This window comes from Homalodisca vitripennis, chromosome 3 (genome assembly GCF_021130785.1).
Source record: "Homalodisca vitripennis isolate AUS2020 chromosome 3, UT_GWSS_2.1, whole genome shotgun sequence".
NCBI lineage: Eukaryota > Metazoa > Arthropoda > Insecta > Hemiptera > Cicadellidae > Homalodisca > Homalodisca vitripennis.
The window spans coordinates 31020694-31036720 of NC_060209.1; positions in this window are offsets into that span (position 1 = coordinate 31020694).

Sequence of the window (16027 nt, forward strand, 5' to 3'; positions counted from 1 at the left end):
GTTCTATGATTATTCTTGGTAAAGTTTTAAACCATTGTTATTGAATTACGTTTTAATTCAACTTGAATATTAAAAATGTATAAACTATATGATCATATTGAAAAATAATTGTATACCATTTAGAAAGTTAAATTGATACAGTTTCAAGATAAAAAGCAACCCATGAATAAACATTTCTCCTTTGGGGCTGGCGTATCAAAGCCAGATCTACTCTTTGAGATCCTGTATAGCAGAAATTCAAATCAGAATAATGGTTTCCTCTGCCAAACTGGTCCTTGCTTTGTCAGTGTATCTAGAGAAGATGACCATTGACCAGTGTTGTACTGCTGGAAGAGGGGCAAGGAAGGATAACGATCTGGTCACTAATGAAGATGTAATACTATTGTACCGCGAGCAGCAGGTGACCTTGACATTTCCCGCAGTTCACCTGCAGGTGCCAGGCCTGCAGGTATGCGGATGTCGCAAAAGACTTCACTGTACTCAGTACATTCACAACCACGGTTGAGCTGTTGATATACTATCAAGTACCATGCTGTATTTCCACGTGACTTTACTAACAATTGGTAGTGGTAGCTACTGAACTGTCAAATAGGGGAAAGTAGAAACATTACTACACAAGTCACTCTAGTATGCATGTAAAAGAAAGAAAGAAAGAAACACTTCTTTATTGAGGCGAAATTAGGACCACATGGTCCTTTCTTAAATTTAACCTCTTAAAAAATTAATCATAATAATGCAAATTAAGGCTAATTAACTATAACTTACACTTACAGTATTCCATTCACTCTTCCATTCACACAGTCACGATTCAAAGAGTAGCCCCGCCGCCCGCCACGATCATCCGGTCCAGGTATTTTCGTCTCAGCTCCGCCACAAACCGATGTAACAATAGTAACATGTAGGGGATTTAGTAACGTATTCATATTCATATTCACGTTATTTTGTCAAACTTTTTTATCACTTTGTTGTTTTTTGTTTCTTATCACACATTAACATTTTATTACTGTTGCTTGTTTTGATATTTAACACTATTTATCTTTGCCCTTTTTTACCTTTTTTATTGTTAACTAACTTATATTTCTTACTTATTCATTGTTTTGTTGATCATTTATTTTTAACACTTTATTATTTAATTACGTAATTAAATATTATTAGTTTTATTAATCTTTAATATTTTTTTAACTTATTTAATTGTACTACTAGTGTAATTCCGTTGGAAGAATAAACAAATAAATTAATAATAGCACAGGTGGAACAACTGCATTCCCCAAAATCTAAGGGCTTAGTACAGCAGTTTCATCCTTGAGTTTTTATCCTTATTTCTGTTAGAATGGAGTTCACATTACATCTAAGGGTACTTTGGTATTATCAGGAGGACACTCTGCTCCTATCTACTATTTGCTATTAGGCTGTCCACGTAGGAAAATACATACGTTATACGTCTAATATACTATACAGCCGCATGTGAAACTGACTCACTCACTCACTGACTCACTGATATATAGATACAAATTCTAACATACTTCTAGAAGTGCTGGAAACTTGAAATTTGGCATGCAGGTATCTTTTGCAATATGACCCACAGGAAAAGTCTGAAAACCGGACTTTTTAACTTCTAAACCCCTAAAAAAATTCGAGAAAATTCGGGCTTTTTTCACCCCTGCAGGCATTTTTTGTAAGCCCGATAGCGGGCGAACCGTTCGAGCTAGCTCGGATCTGACGAAAAATTCATAGTCAGGAATGAAGTAAACTACAAAAAAGGTCCAGTGACTTTTTGCTCTATCTTCCATGGTTAAGCGACAAAACGCTCGAATATTTGACATTCCAGAGATTTTTTCGCTAAAAATAATGTTTCGAGCCCGATAGCGGCCGAACCGTTGGTCGTAGCTCAAATCTGATTGACCCATCAAATTAGCAAATTGCGCGATCTACAGAAAAGGTCCAGTGACTTTTTGCCCTATCTCCATTGGTTTGGCCGAAAAACGTCATTACGTGCAATGTTTGTGTAATTTTCACGTGAAAACTTTGTTTTTGGGGTAGATAGCGGTGAAACCATTGGTCGGAGGTCAAAATAAAACAAAGGTTAGATTTAGGAAATGATATGTTCTACAAAAAAGGTTTAGTGACTTTTTACAATATCTCCATTAGTTTGACCGCAAAACGCGATTAAGTGAAAATATTTGGAAATTTTCGCCTACAAATTTACATTCCGGGCTTGATAGCGGCTAAATGGTTGGTCGTAGCTCAAAACACGTCATTTAATAAGTTTTAGTAAACGACGTGTTCTACAAAAAAGTCCAGTAACTTTTTGCCCTATCCTAAATGGCCTGGCCGAAAAAACCTGTTTTAAAAGGAAATATTTTATAATTTTTAGGTGAAAATTTTGTTTCTGGAGGCTGTAGCAGCCGAACCATTGATCATAACTTAAATCCTAAATGTTCAATAACTAGACAATCTAGAGATCTAAAAAAAGGTTAGGTAGCTTTTTGTCGTATATCCTTACGTAAGCCCTAAAATCTCTCTTAATGGCATAATCTTGGTCGTATTTAGCAATTTCAGGAGTTGTAAATATGATGCGACTGTAATTTGTGCAATCCGTTCTTGTTCTGGATTTAACTTGTGTTACTAATTTAACGAGTGACTACAACCCCACATCGTGAATTGGCTGAGCGTTAGAGAAGGTAACATTAAACCCCCCTGGAATTTCCTGGTATGACCAGATAACCTCCTGAGTAAATTAAACCCCCTGATGTGTTAACCCCCCGGTAACATTAACCCCCCCCCCCAGGGAATTTCCTGGCTTGACTAAATAATCTCCTGATGATATTAAACCAACTGTTCAACTTACTAAAACACTGCCTTAAGGTCGGTTTTTATTATGTTTATACTAAACAATTCAAGATAGTTGACCAGTGCAACAATTAAAATTAAATTTCCGACAAGAAAGGTCCAGTCACTTTTTCTCGTATCTCTAACGGTTAAGCCAAAAAATGGCCTTAAAGTCAAAACTTTTGCTACATTGGGATAAAAATTAACAAATTCTACTTCTAATTTACGGATTTAACCTGTATGGATTCCGAATTTTAAGCACTTACTTTGGGGGCCTGGGGGCGTAGCCCCCAGCGAGCCGAAGGCGAGTACATATTATACATTTAACATTAACATTTACGAGCGCTCACGTGATCTGAGCAGGAATTTAGACGCTATCTCCAGGGATGTTTTTCTTTTTTCGCCAGAAGTGAGGGTTGGCAAAACGTCCGTCGCCAAAAATGCTCTAGTAGGGTTGTAATTGTGACGGATGAGTGACATGGTGTTCCATCATGCTGGAACCAACATTGATGTCAATAAAACAACAAATTTGCGCACGATGTCTTTATAACGCCGGTCTGAATTCACAGTAGTGTCCAAAAAATTATTCGGACAATGATTCGTTTGCGAGATAGCACACACCATATATAAGTTAACGACCTCTCATTAAACACTGAGTTAAATAAACAACAATACAAATCGGCTGTTTGGGTATGAAGTCGAAGGATTAGGGTTAAAACATATGAACTCGTATTTTTCTTCCGCGATTCGTTTGCGAGATAGCGCACACCATATATAAGTTAAATAAACACTGAGTTAAATAAACAACAATACAAATCGGCTGTTTGGGTATGAAGTCGAAGGATTAGGGTTAAAACATGAACTCGATGAACTCGTATTTTTCTTCCGCGATTTCGTTTGCGAGATAGCGCACACCATATATAAGTTAAATAAACACTGAGTTAAATAAACAACAATACAAATCGGCTGTTTGGGTATGAAGTCGAAGGATTAGGGTTAAAACATATGAACTCGTATTTTTCTTCCGCATGCTTTACTGTAATTTTAAATTTGATTATAAATTAAAATCCCTTTATTAATTTTGTAAATAATTTTATATTCCGTTATATGCCCCCAACGCTAATTTTTCATTTACGTATGATTATAATGAATTACAATTGGTTACTAGCTAAGGAAAAAGGGTACTTACGTATATTATATCGACCACACTCCTACATTTCTCCAAACACAAAAATTCGATAAAAACAAACATTACCAAACAAAAACTAAACTCTTTATTGAAAAAAACACACACAACTTGTTTTTATTCTTGATCACACTCCGCCACCCAAAATGCGAGTGCCTCCGGCCATTAGCGCGGGCTTAGGCAGCACCTTCGGTCAACGAAAGAAAAACATCCCTCGAGATAGTACCTATCAGTAAAATATCAAACTCTAGAGGGGCTGATCAGAAATACAAATTGAATTGTAATGGAAAGGCAATTAATGTACCGTGTAAAAACCTTAAATAATCATGTGATGCCGCGCGGCCTGCAGTAATCGGGATTCTCGAGAAAGATAAGATAACAGTGACAACAATACCGACCGCAATACCTGGAAAAAAGTTTAAGCGTTGGGGCATATAACGGAATCTGACCGTAAATAATTGTATTAATTTTTCTCCTCCACTCCTATCACCTAAAAGGTATTTTTCATTTAATAGATAGAATTTCGTATAATGTATAGTTTTATTTTAGGAATAGTAAGAACTGTAGTAAGTAATGAAACAGTTGGTATCATCTATTATTTAGCAAGCTCGAAGTGTAACTCGAATTCATTCGGTTTGCGCAAACATTGCACGTAACTACAGTTCTCCAGGTAACAAACACGTCCTGTCGTTCGGTAACGTTAAACGTCAAACGTCGAGATGTTGGCCAGCCTGGAGTCACGTCCACCTGTGTAGTGGTCACGTCCTCATCACGTCTGACCGCCACCACAGTCTGTCCCTTCCATACATAATACACAATCCTCAGTATTGAAATCCGTCCACACCACTAGATTATAGTTTATTTGTATCGATTATACAAGATAGTCCATGAAAGAATTTACCAATTTACTTAAGCAGGTTAAGTGTAAGAAAGGACCATGTAGTCTTAACTTCGCCCGAAAAAATAAAGAGAATTTTCATTTCATTGTAGTTCCAATACAAGCAGAATAAGTTAAGAATTTGTGTTTGCTTTGTCATCACGTCACCTGCTACTGTTTTCACAATCCTGTAAAGAATGTAAGCTATTGTCTTTTGTAAGAGAATCTAAATCTATTTTCACAAAACAGGACCATGAAAAAGTAGTTTTGATTTTAATGACCGCGAACTCCTTAACTCTTTTGCTTAGCACATTTTTATGGCCCTTGTTCTTAACATTGTTGTACCGTTTTTTCTAATAATTTTCAACAAAGATGAAATTATTATTGAACCAAATGATTTTTGTATCTACACATGGACCATGCGGTCCCTCCTGTCCTCCAAAATAGTGTTGAAATAGTGTGTAGTGTAAAAATGCAATAAAGACAAAGACAGATTCCCATATACAATGGATCTATGAGACGGGAGGGGGGAGGCCATGCATTGTCAAATGGCTCTCCTTGAAATTAATCATAAAACTAGAAATAACATTTATATTGCATTTCCCTAAGGTATATAATAGTAAACTGCGTAGGCACTCAATTAACGGTATACGACTCTGCTGGTTAGGGACGCAATTATAATGGTATCCCTACAGTGAGTGGAGTCACTATGTTCAGTAGCATGGTCGCAACTGAGACGACAATCCTTGCCCTCTGTAAGGATGATTCTATCTCGAAAGTTCCATATACAAGCATGTAAATGCTTTATGTCACCTACAATCACTCAACGCGGTATTTATCGCTATAGGAACCAAATATGGGGTTCTCCGATGTAGTTACGTGGAATTTAGTAAGCGAATTTTCTCTTTTTGCTTCATTCGTGGGGCTGGAACAATGTCATTTTTATCTGTCTGTCAGTTATCCCAATATCCCGAAATCAAGCTATCCTATAAATTTGAAATTTTACGTGGAACTTCATTTCCCTAAAATTAGTACTGGTTAGATGATGGTGCAATTCACCAAATTGGATTTGGTTGAGCGTTATCAAATATTGGTACTATCGGTAACCATGATGGCAATGGTAAAATAGCAGAACAAATCAATTTGTAAACAAGCTAAGTGTACTACCATATGATATTTTAATATACGGTACGACACATTCACACATGAAGCTTATTCATACAGTCAGAAGAAAAAGTAATATAGTTGAAAGTCATACAGAACAATGAGATTTATGATGGTCCATGTCCAACCACGGAGTTTGGCTGAGCGTCATTGAAGTATGTATGTCACTCGGTAGCTGAAACAACTTTCTATCCGCTGGACACCTCGAAAATGAAATGATATTTCACCGTGTAACACACGGGATGTTTCCACGCGGGGTCCCGGGCTAGAGAAGCAGGGTTGTTGTCCAGCTCGTAATGTCCCGTATTTTTTCAGCGCGGCCTAAGCGCGGCTATGTATGCAGCCCTGTACACGGGTAAACACCCCGGCTCTGCCCTGCCGGTAAGTGGCCGTATGTATGCGGCAGGACCAGCCGACATGATGGCCCTTGTATGGAAATGTGTCTACACCCATCAGACATCTGTTTGGCCGAGGTTTGCTTGAGCCAACCCCCTGGCGAAATGTGCATCACAAGTGGGCATTAGTTGTGTTTCAACCCTACATCCTGCGGTAACACCCCAGAGGTGTATTGCGATAATGAAGTGATTTTAATGACTTGTGAACGTTGTATCAATTACCTAGACTAACTACGTAGAAAAAATATTCCAAAATTTATACACACAAATTAATCAACTAGTAGAACTTTACTTACTATCACTATACCCCCCTCCCCCCTCCCCAGTAATAAAGTAAATCCTTCAATGGATTTTGTGAACCTTTGATTGATGTTAAGCTTAATACAATAGATAGTAACTCAGCTGTGTAATTTTGTGCTGTATATTGTTTAGGAAAACCTACACGAGTACTTGTTAACAAATAACCTATTCGGTGATGTTATACAAACGTGTATAGGATTTCTAGTTGATAGTGCCAGTTTATGTATAAATAGTCCGCAAATTCGCACATTAATTAATAATAATGTAACAGTTTCTCCCATACAAGAATTTACCAGGCTTAAGTTGAAATGGATCGTTACATTTTTCACAGCAGATTTACTAAGAGGAAAGAATGCAATGTCCTTATTGTCGTTAAATTTTCGTTTGTTAATAACATTATTAGTTTCTTCGAAATGTTTTTTATTCTCATTTTTCCAAAGTATGTTTTTTGCCTAAAAAGGTGTTTTTTCGTAATATCGTTTATTTAAAAAATATCAGTCCGTTTGTTACCCTTCTGTAATTACACAATTATATTAGATAATCAATACTGAACAAGGTATATAATACATAAATATTACGTTTGTTATCATTATTTTGCCTAAAACTGCTAAAGAAAAATTGGAGCTGATTATATTTTTAAACATAAACATAATAGTTTTCTTTAGTGATGAAAACTAATTAATTGTTTTCGGTGGGCAATCGACTTTTACGACTAGGCAAAGTCGAGTAAGGAAATATGCACCGAAAGACTTGCTTTTATGGCGAACTACTGTTCCGGAAACTGTTATCACACGGAAAATAAAAAACCACGTTTTATTGAATTTGTATTACACAATAACTTAACATATTCTTACTATCCAGTTTACGCACCAAAAAAACAGCTGTTATTTACTTGTACTGACATAGTAACACAGTTTGACATTAGCGTACTAAACATGTGAGTGTCCCAGCTGATTTTTCAGATTCCTGGTGTATAAAGTAAAGAAAAACAATCACTTTATAGACCAATTTAAGTGTCGAAAACAGCGGTTTTGTGCGGTATGATAAAAATTAAATTGTTTTTATAAACTGATCGCTTATTTCCAAGATACAAACGATACTCCCAACTCCAAGGTGTTCGATCCTGTTGTCGTCCGTCTATTAATATCGATTACTTTGTTTGAAGTTTTTTTTTGACGATGGAAGGAGATTGTGAAGGAAACATGATTTTCCGGACATTTTCCATCGTTCAGTGATACAAAAAATCAGTAACACTACGTTTCGAGTTCTGCAATCTGATCTCATCTAGCATGAACTAATAACAAAAAAGTGCCCACTCGTGTCCCCTTCCTCTTTGTTGCCACCATCTTGATTCTGCTGTGACGATCGCCACTTGCTATTGGCCTCTGGTCAGTCGTAGGTGGTTGGTCGACGAATGCAGACCTATTGTGACCTGTATTCTGTAGTTCAGTTTTAATGATTAGTATTGTGTTTAGTTTTTTATTAAGTGCATGTTGTACATACAGTTAATGAAGTTGACACACATCATGTTGGTTGTGATTCCTGATTTACGCATGTCACAACGCTCTGGTATGATTTGTTATTTTTACCTAGTTTGTAATTGTGGTTTTAGGTTAGTTATTCACCTGAAGAAGGGATCAGATTGCATATCTCGAAACGTAGTTACTGATTTTTTTATCACTGAACGATGAATGTCTTGAAAAATCCCGTTTCCTTCGATATTGATTAACCTCCATCGCCTCTCTCTGGGAGATTCCCTCTTTCTCCGGACGGAGGCGAGAGTAATTCGACTGCCCGGAAAGAAAGTCGCCGGAAGTCAGCTGTCGACCGGGCATTACCGCCGAGAACTTGAGACATTGGCACGTGCCGGAGTGGCGGGTATGGAAGGTTTCTCCCAGAAGTCACCTGGCACTCTGGCACTCACAGTATCGATGTCCCACTCTGACACCGAAGAACTTCAAGTTCCGTCTTTGGTCTTTCTATGGGTCCTGCGTGACGAGGATGCTTTCGTATTATAAAACAATGTTTATTCACCACGGTTAAAAGAAACCTCTTGAAAGACTTTCTATTAGATTGCACACAACTCAGATATAGCTAGTTACTTTCTTTTTAATGTGGGAAATGTGGTGAATAAAAATATGATTTGCTGTTGTTAATCAATATTCCGCATTTGAGTATGAAAGAATAAATGTCATGGATATAATATTTAAAGTCGTAAAATATTTTAAATCGTAAATATTTAACCTCTGTATGGAATGGCGAACACTTGGAAATGTATGTATTATATACATACATATACATATATATATATATATATATATACATATACATATATACATACATATATACATACATATATACATATATATATATATATATTGTATATATAATTTCACAAATTTAAATTAAATACTTTCAATATAAATATAAAATACTATAATACTAACATTTCCAAGTTTTAGTCATTCCATACATAGGGAAAATATTAGTAACGATTTAGTCACTTTAAATACTATATTCATAAAAGGTATTCTATCATGCTCAAATACGGAATAACGATTACATTCTACACGAATATAATTACATAATTATAAACAAATTGCAATTGTCAATTAATAAAACTCTTTATTATTAATAATATTTATTTATTTAAGGAGACTATATACGGTTTGTTTTTAAATTTGTATAAAAAATTAATATTCTCGAATTTTTTACATGATGACGAAAATATTATTGTCTTGCCGATGTACGTTGATTTCTTCCTTATGCGATACATATTTGAAGATTATGTTGTTTTTTTAACAAAACAGTTCGCATACACAGATTTTCTATTCACATGTCATTTTATTTTATGTTATGAAGAGAATTAATGCACGGTGAAATGTTTGTACGTATGCTGCACATCCCCATGATGTAGTGAATGTCAATAATTCATCCCCTACAACGACCGCACATGTTGACGCCCTGACATGACACGTTGCGGGGAACACACTGTACATGTATGTGTGGGAGGTACGCGAGGTGTGTGGACCTCCAGTACGTGTGTGGCTCGGCTCTCCCTGGAGGAGAGACCCTCACTCGGCAGCACTCGATTTTTAAATTACATTTCCACAGCCCAGGCCAGCCGCGTCCATGTGAATTGGACAGTGATTAAACTGATTTTAATTCTCTTTTGTTGAAAAGCCCGCTTCACTGATTCGTTTCACGAGTTGAAGTCAATCCGATGAACATAATGTTTTGCGTGTGTGCTTCACTTCGATTGCAGTATCGACGCTGAACAGCTGTACGCAAGGTTAAACATATAAAACACAAAAGTACAAAATGTACTTGCTCCACTAGGACTCGAACCTGGATATTTCATTTGCCAGGCGAGTACGTTACCACTATACCGACGAGGCCTCGCTTTTTGTGAACTGTGTTTTTGTACGAAAAAAATATAATTTAACACATATGTAGTGACCCGCTACTTTCTCAGGGGTACGACCCACAAAGAGTCTGAAGAAAAATGTTAATGTAAACATAAGTCGAGATGTACATCAAATTAAAGGTCTTTATTAGTAGAGTACAATGCCGCAAACCTGATCTCAAACCGTTCAAAGATGGCTTGTACTTTAAGTTAAGCAATGAAACTAATAAAGTACTGATACTTGGATAGTTGCCATTTCATCCCTAGATTATGCCGTTGTAATGGGATTCAGCAATCACCAATTAATTGCTCTAGTTTTGCCCGTGAATAAATTAATCAAACTACCATGTTCTTGGTTAATGTTACCTAATAATTGTAAATTCAAGCCATCGGTTGTCCGTTTGAGGTTATTTATGCGGCATTGTACTCTACTAATAAACACCTTTAATTTGATGAGCATACCACCCTATGGTTACATTTACATTTTTCTTCTGACTCTTTGTGGGCCGTAACCCTGAGGAAGTAGTGAGTACTAGATGTTTGTTAAATTAGATGTTTTCCTACAGTAGGCCGAACCAAGTTTTATAGCTTTATCTATTTGAACGTTTTGGACACGTTGTATAAATACATTGTCTATTTTGTTGCCAAATAATACTGTTCCGCGTGAAAAAATTAAAATTTATTTTCAAGCGTTACAAAGCCTGGAGGAAATTCCATCTAACAAAATTATATTAAGGCACCTATAAGATGGTGGAAAACATACGAACACTTGATTCCAAGAGCTAAAAGCACCATTTTAATTACAAGAATTGAGTTATCTTGAATCAGACGTGATGAATTTTTCAAATATCAAAATTATCGTCGGTAACTAATTACCTAACCATTCACCAACCTAATCGATCACCAACCACAGTTGTTACCATGTGATCGGTTACCTTTTTTAGCTGTCCACATCTTCCTTCAACGTTGAGGCGAATCAGAACCTTCCGAGCAATAGACTTTATAAGCTTGTTTGCTTCTTCTGCTGATTTGAAAGCAGAGGAGACACAGAAGATTGTCGACTATTCCCTGTAAATCATCGCAACCGTATGATCTATATACAAGTCAGATGGATGAGTACAACATCATCCTAAAGGGATGAAGCCATCGAAGTGTGGAATGGTCGGTTAAGAGGCCTAGGCAAGAGTGGGTTGCAGTATACAGTGGATTGTAATATTTTTAAACTGCCGCCTGAGTTTCGAAAATTAAGTCCAAGGGAATAAACTTTTGCGTAAATCACCAAGTCATTCGCTCAATTTGAACATGATAATTTTACATTTATGCAAATCCAATTAAAAACAAACCGTAAATAAAAGATGGAGTCTGTCTTGTTGTGACTAATTGGTACAATTGAACGTGCATTAATATCTCTTGATAAGCAGTATTAGTGAGTATTATTATTGCATCATATTTAAATAATCTAAGCAAGAGTGGAAGATAATAAATGGATTAGTGGCAGATTTTCCAAGAGAAACAAATTTAGTTCAATAAGATATCATAAGCACCTCTAAATTTATAACCGGCTTTACGAATATTTAGTAACTTTTCTTCTGTGTTCCTATTCAGTCGCGGTCTTTAATAAAAACAATAATGAATAATTTATTTGAAACAAATTAATTAATCGACACTGTTTTATACCGGTGATTGAAGAAGTTATAAATATTCATCTAAACTAGACAGGTAAGCCGTATTGTGTAGATTTAAACAGGTTATATTGCGTTAACATTTTAACAAGTCCTAAAAGAAAGCGAGTGTTACATGACACTCTCAACTATTGTTAGTCAACTTCTCTACTTAAAAATGGACAAATTTGTATAGATAAAAATTACAGACCTATATCCCTGTTATCAAATCCTGGTATCTTTCAATATTAAACTGATTTATAGATTAATTAAAATGATGGATGGTTTAAATTTTGCCTCGCTCTGTTACGTAACCAAATAAATGACTCCTTTAATTGTAGATACAAAAGATACATTTGTATACATTTAATTTGTAGAGCTGCCTTTGTTAATTATTTTGTAAAGCAGCCGAGTTTTGAAACTCGCTCATGAAATAAACACATTATTTATTAATGTTTTACTACCAGAAAGATTTGAATTAGTATGAATGGATTATTATTGACGTAGAGTCCACAGGTAAGAGACATAGTATTAGAAAGAGGAAAAAATATTTTGTTAAGTTGAAAATGTAGTAGTTAACTTATCGTGGTAATATCAACTGATCCAGTCACATTCAGCTGGTTACAAAAGACAGTTTATTGACACATCAGAAATTGTCTTGTTTATTGTCTCTGTTTTAATCTAATCACTGTTGTTCTTTTAGTTTAATAAAGCTTAATACAAGTTGTAATAATCTTTATACTACATAAATAGTTGTTTGTTTTCACTATACTTACCTAAAGCACTCCGTTAGGATGTTTGGGATTATATGAGTCCTCACTATGAGTTCTTTATTTATTTCATTTTTTTCATTAAATTATATAATGCGTCTTTTTCAAAAGTGTTTTTTTCGGCAGTTTTATGTAAATGCAATCACTATATTTGGAGCCAAGCACAAAATGATAAATGATCTTGTGTTTTCTATTAGGTACTTAATGAATCTGGTCTAATTAATTTGGTTAATTGTATTACAGTCATAGGTGGTTGGTCGACGAATGCAGACCTATTGTGACCTGTATTCTGTAGTTCAGTTTTAATAATTAGTGTTGTGTTTAGTTTTTTATTAAGTACATGTTTTAGAGTTACTGAAGTTGACACACAACATGGTGGTTGTAATTCCTGAGGCGTGTCACAACGCTTTGGTATAATTGGGTTTTAACCTAGTTTGTAATTATGTATTAGGTTAGTTATTTACCTGAAGAAGAGATCAGATTTCAGATCTCGAAACGTAGTGTTACTAGATTTTTTTGTTTCACTGAACGGTGAAAAATGTCCGGAAAATCCTGTTTCCTTTAAGCAATTTTTATTTAAAAATTAACTATTTTCTCTGTTTAAGGTTTAGTTATTTTGTTCATGATAACTGGGAAACAAAAGAAGGCATATTACTGCTTGCTTTTGAAAGGTAATCAATAATCGCTCCCTTTGACATCGTAAGCGGCCATCCAACGCTTTTATCCCTTTAGTTAACCGAGTTTTGACGCAAATTTATTTACTGTAGCATGAATAGCGTGTGTAACGCAGCGTGCGAAAGCGCGGCCCAACGCGATATTGTTACCAAAATCCCATTGAGCAATCAAAGCCAGGAGTGGGCAAACTTTGGCCGGCTTCACAGAGTGGGCTTAGGTACAGTTTCACAATCAGAACGAGGGGTGCAGGGCAGTGTAGAGGGGGGGAGGGGGTTAGTACAAAGCTCTCCAAGTCGCCGCCAAATTGTCGGACAGTGAGCTCCTAATACAGGGACTAAATCATTCATGCGGTTCTGAACGCGTGGATGACCGCAAGGATCGTACTTGGGACCGTGATTGTTGCCATTTTGTGTCCCCTTGATTTTCTTACAAAATATGAATGTAGTCTTATGAATGACTGACTCTCTTCGACTCGTACTTAAAAATAAAGAAATAAAAGTTTTTTAATTTTGTTTCGCGTAATTAAATCGTTTTATTCTTTTATTTCAAACCAATAGCACAAGAACCTGATTTTTCAATTCAACAATCCGTCGGTAAAACATTTGGAAACAAAAACGATTATGTGGTTATTGACACTTTAATTTACTACACAGCTAAACAGATTTTACTTATGTAATTATATATTGTTTACTAGACTATGTACTTTATTATTTTGCAATTTTTACAATAGTTTGTTTTTCTATGAGCAGTATTTGGAGGAAATTCAATTTTAAACGCAATATTTATTTATTAAATAAAACTGTTCGCTAATAAATTAGTCCTAGCCCTTACTGGATCGGTATTTACCAAATACCGTCCTATTTACCCAATAATTTTTCGGTATATTTGGACTAAAATTATTGAAATAGTAGTTTACGGAACATTTTAAATGTCAAAAGTTCAAGACTAAAGTGACCAAATCTAAACCCATCCAGCAGCATTTTTCCACAGTTCTCGTTTAGGAAGATTTGACTCCGCATTCAGTACAAGTGTCGTGGTACGGACTGAACTAAATTTAATCAGCGGATTCCTCAATTGAACAGCACATACGCCTCGCGGTCACCACGGATAATGGGCACTGATTGCACATCCTCGCACTCAGCTCTTCATTAACCATTCAGATTTCCACTTAATCACCGGTTCAATTGTTCAATCAGCTGTTCAGCCAACTTATTGTTTCAATTGCTGAGCGAACGAATCAATTAATTTAGTAAATAATCGATTTGTTCGTTGATGCTACGTTACGCTTAACTGAACATTCATGACTGGAAACTTTGCAGTGTATTTCGTTAACTGCTGTTTATTAAATGTTCACCAACACGATATAGATTATCCTTTGATCCTAAACTTAGTCATCTCTGTCAACTAAGAAAATAGTGAACTTATAAAAGTTTACAAGTATAAACGACCGTCAAATTTTTTTCGTGATCACAAATTTTCCTTGTAGAAATAACTACCATTATTGTTTACAATATCTGGCACAATCTTGCTTTGTTGTATTTTCAACAAAATACACATACAGGTTGTGAGAGATTGTGCCTCATTGTTTGTCCAACATATCTTTAGCCCAAAACAATATGGAGGAAAAGGAAAACTAAAGCAGTTTACTTAAAAACTGTTATCTCATTGTAAAACAAAAAAGGAATATTGCACTCCTTGTCTCATAACTTCCCCCTCACAGCTAATATGTACGTGCTACTTCTTATACAGTGTAAATTACGAGCCCAAGAATAATATAAGTACTTTAATATATCGGGTCTTAAGTTGACGGTAAATTCCAACGTCTCCTTTTTCTGTGACTGTTTGTTAACCACAATTTGTTTTGAAACATTGTCTTAGTTCAGTGTGGAATTTATCTTTTTATTATTTAATTTATTATGGAGTTTTCTCATTATAAAGAGGTTTTCCTGTAAATTCTGTAAAATTAAAATATAAGTCTTTAGTATTATTATAATTTACTAGAAATTAATAATTTTAATAACATTTTGTTTGTGTTAAGGGTAGGCCATGGAAGTAATAGAGCATTTTAGGGCATTAATTGACATTGAACCGAATAGAATGCCTCGATGTTTCGACATGCAATTTAGAACCCATAATAAACTAATTGAAGTTGTATTAAAATTGGCCAAATTGTATCAAAAGATTACAAATTTTGTAGCGTAGATAATTAAAAAAAACACCGTTTTTATTTCTTTACACAAAAAAAAATAAATGTCTTTAGCTGAGCACTCCTTACAATGTAGCCTATACTGTTGTTGGTATTTTGAACACTAAATTGAAAAGAGCACAGGAGAAAAGAGAAAAGGTATATACAGTCCAGAATATATATTCTGGGCCATTAGAACAAGTAATTATGTTTTGTCTAGTTTTCAATGTTAGAACTTTTTATAAGCTAACAAAATAAAGTCAGTTTAAAAACCGTGTAATATTAAAGTATCTCCAAAATTGTTCAACATTTTGTATGTTTGCTCAATTTTCAATCCTAAATTATACTAGTACTATGTATCTTATATACTAATGTAAACAATTACACATAGCGGTAAGGAAAAAAATACAAATAATAGCCCGCTTTAAATTAGTTTGAAAGTATCCCAGCTAATTTTTTTAACAACAACAACAAATGAAATGACAGAGGGAGGAGGTGGTGAAAATGAATTTTAGAAGGGACACCATTACAATAACCATGTTAATTTTCCAAGTATCGATACAGCTGAAGAATAACGAA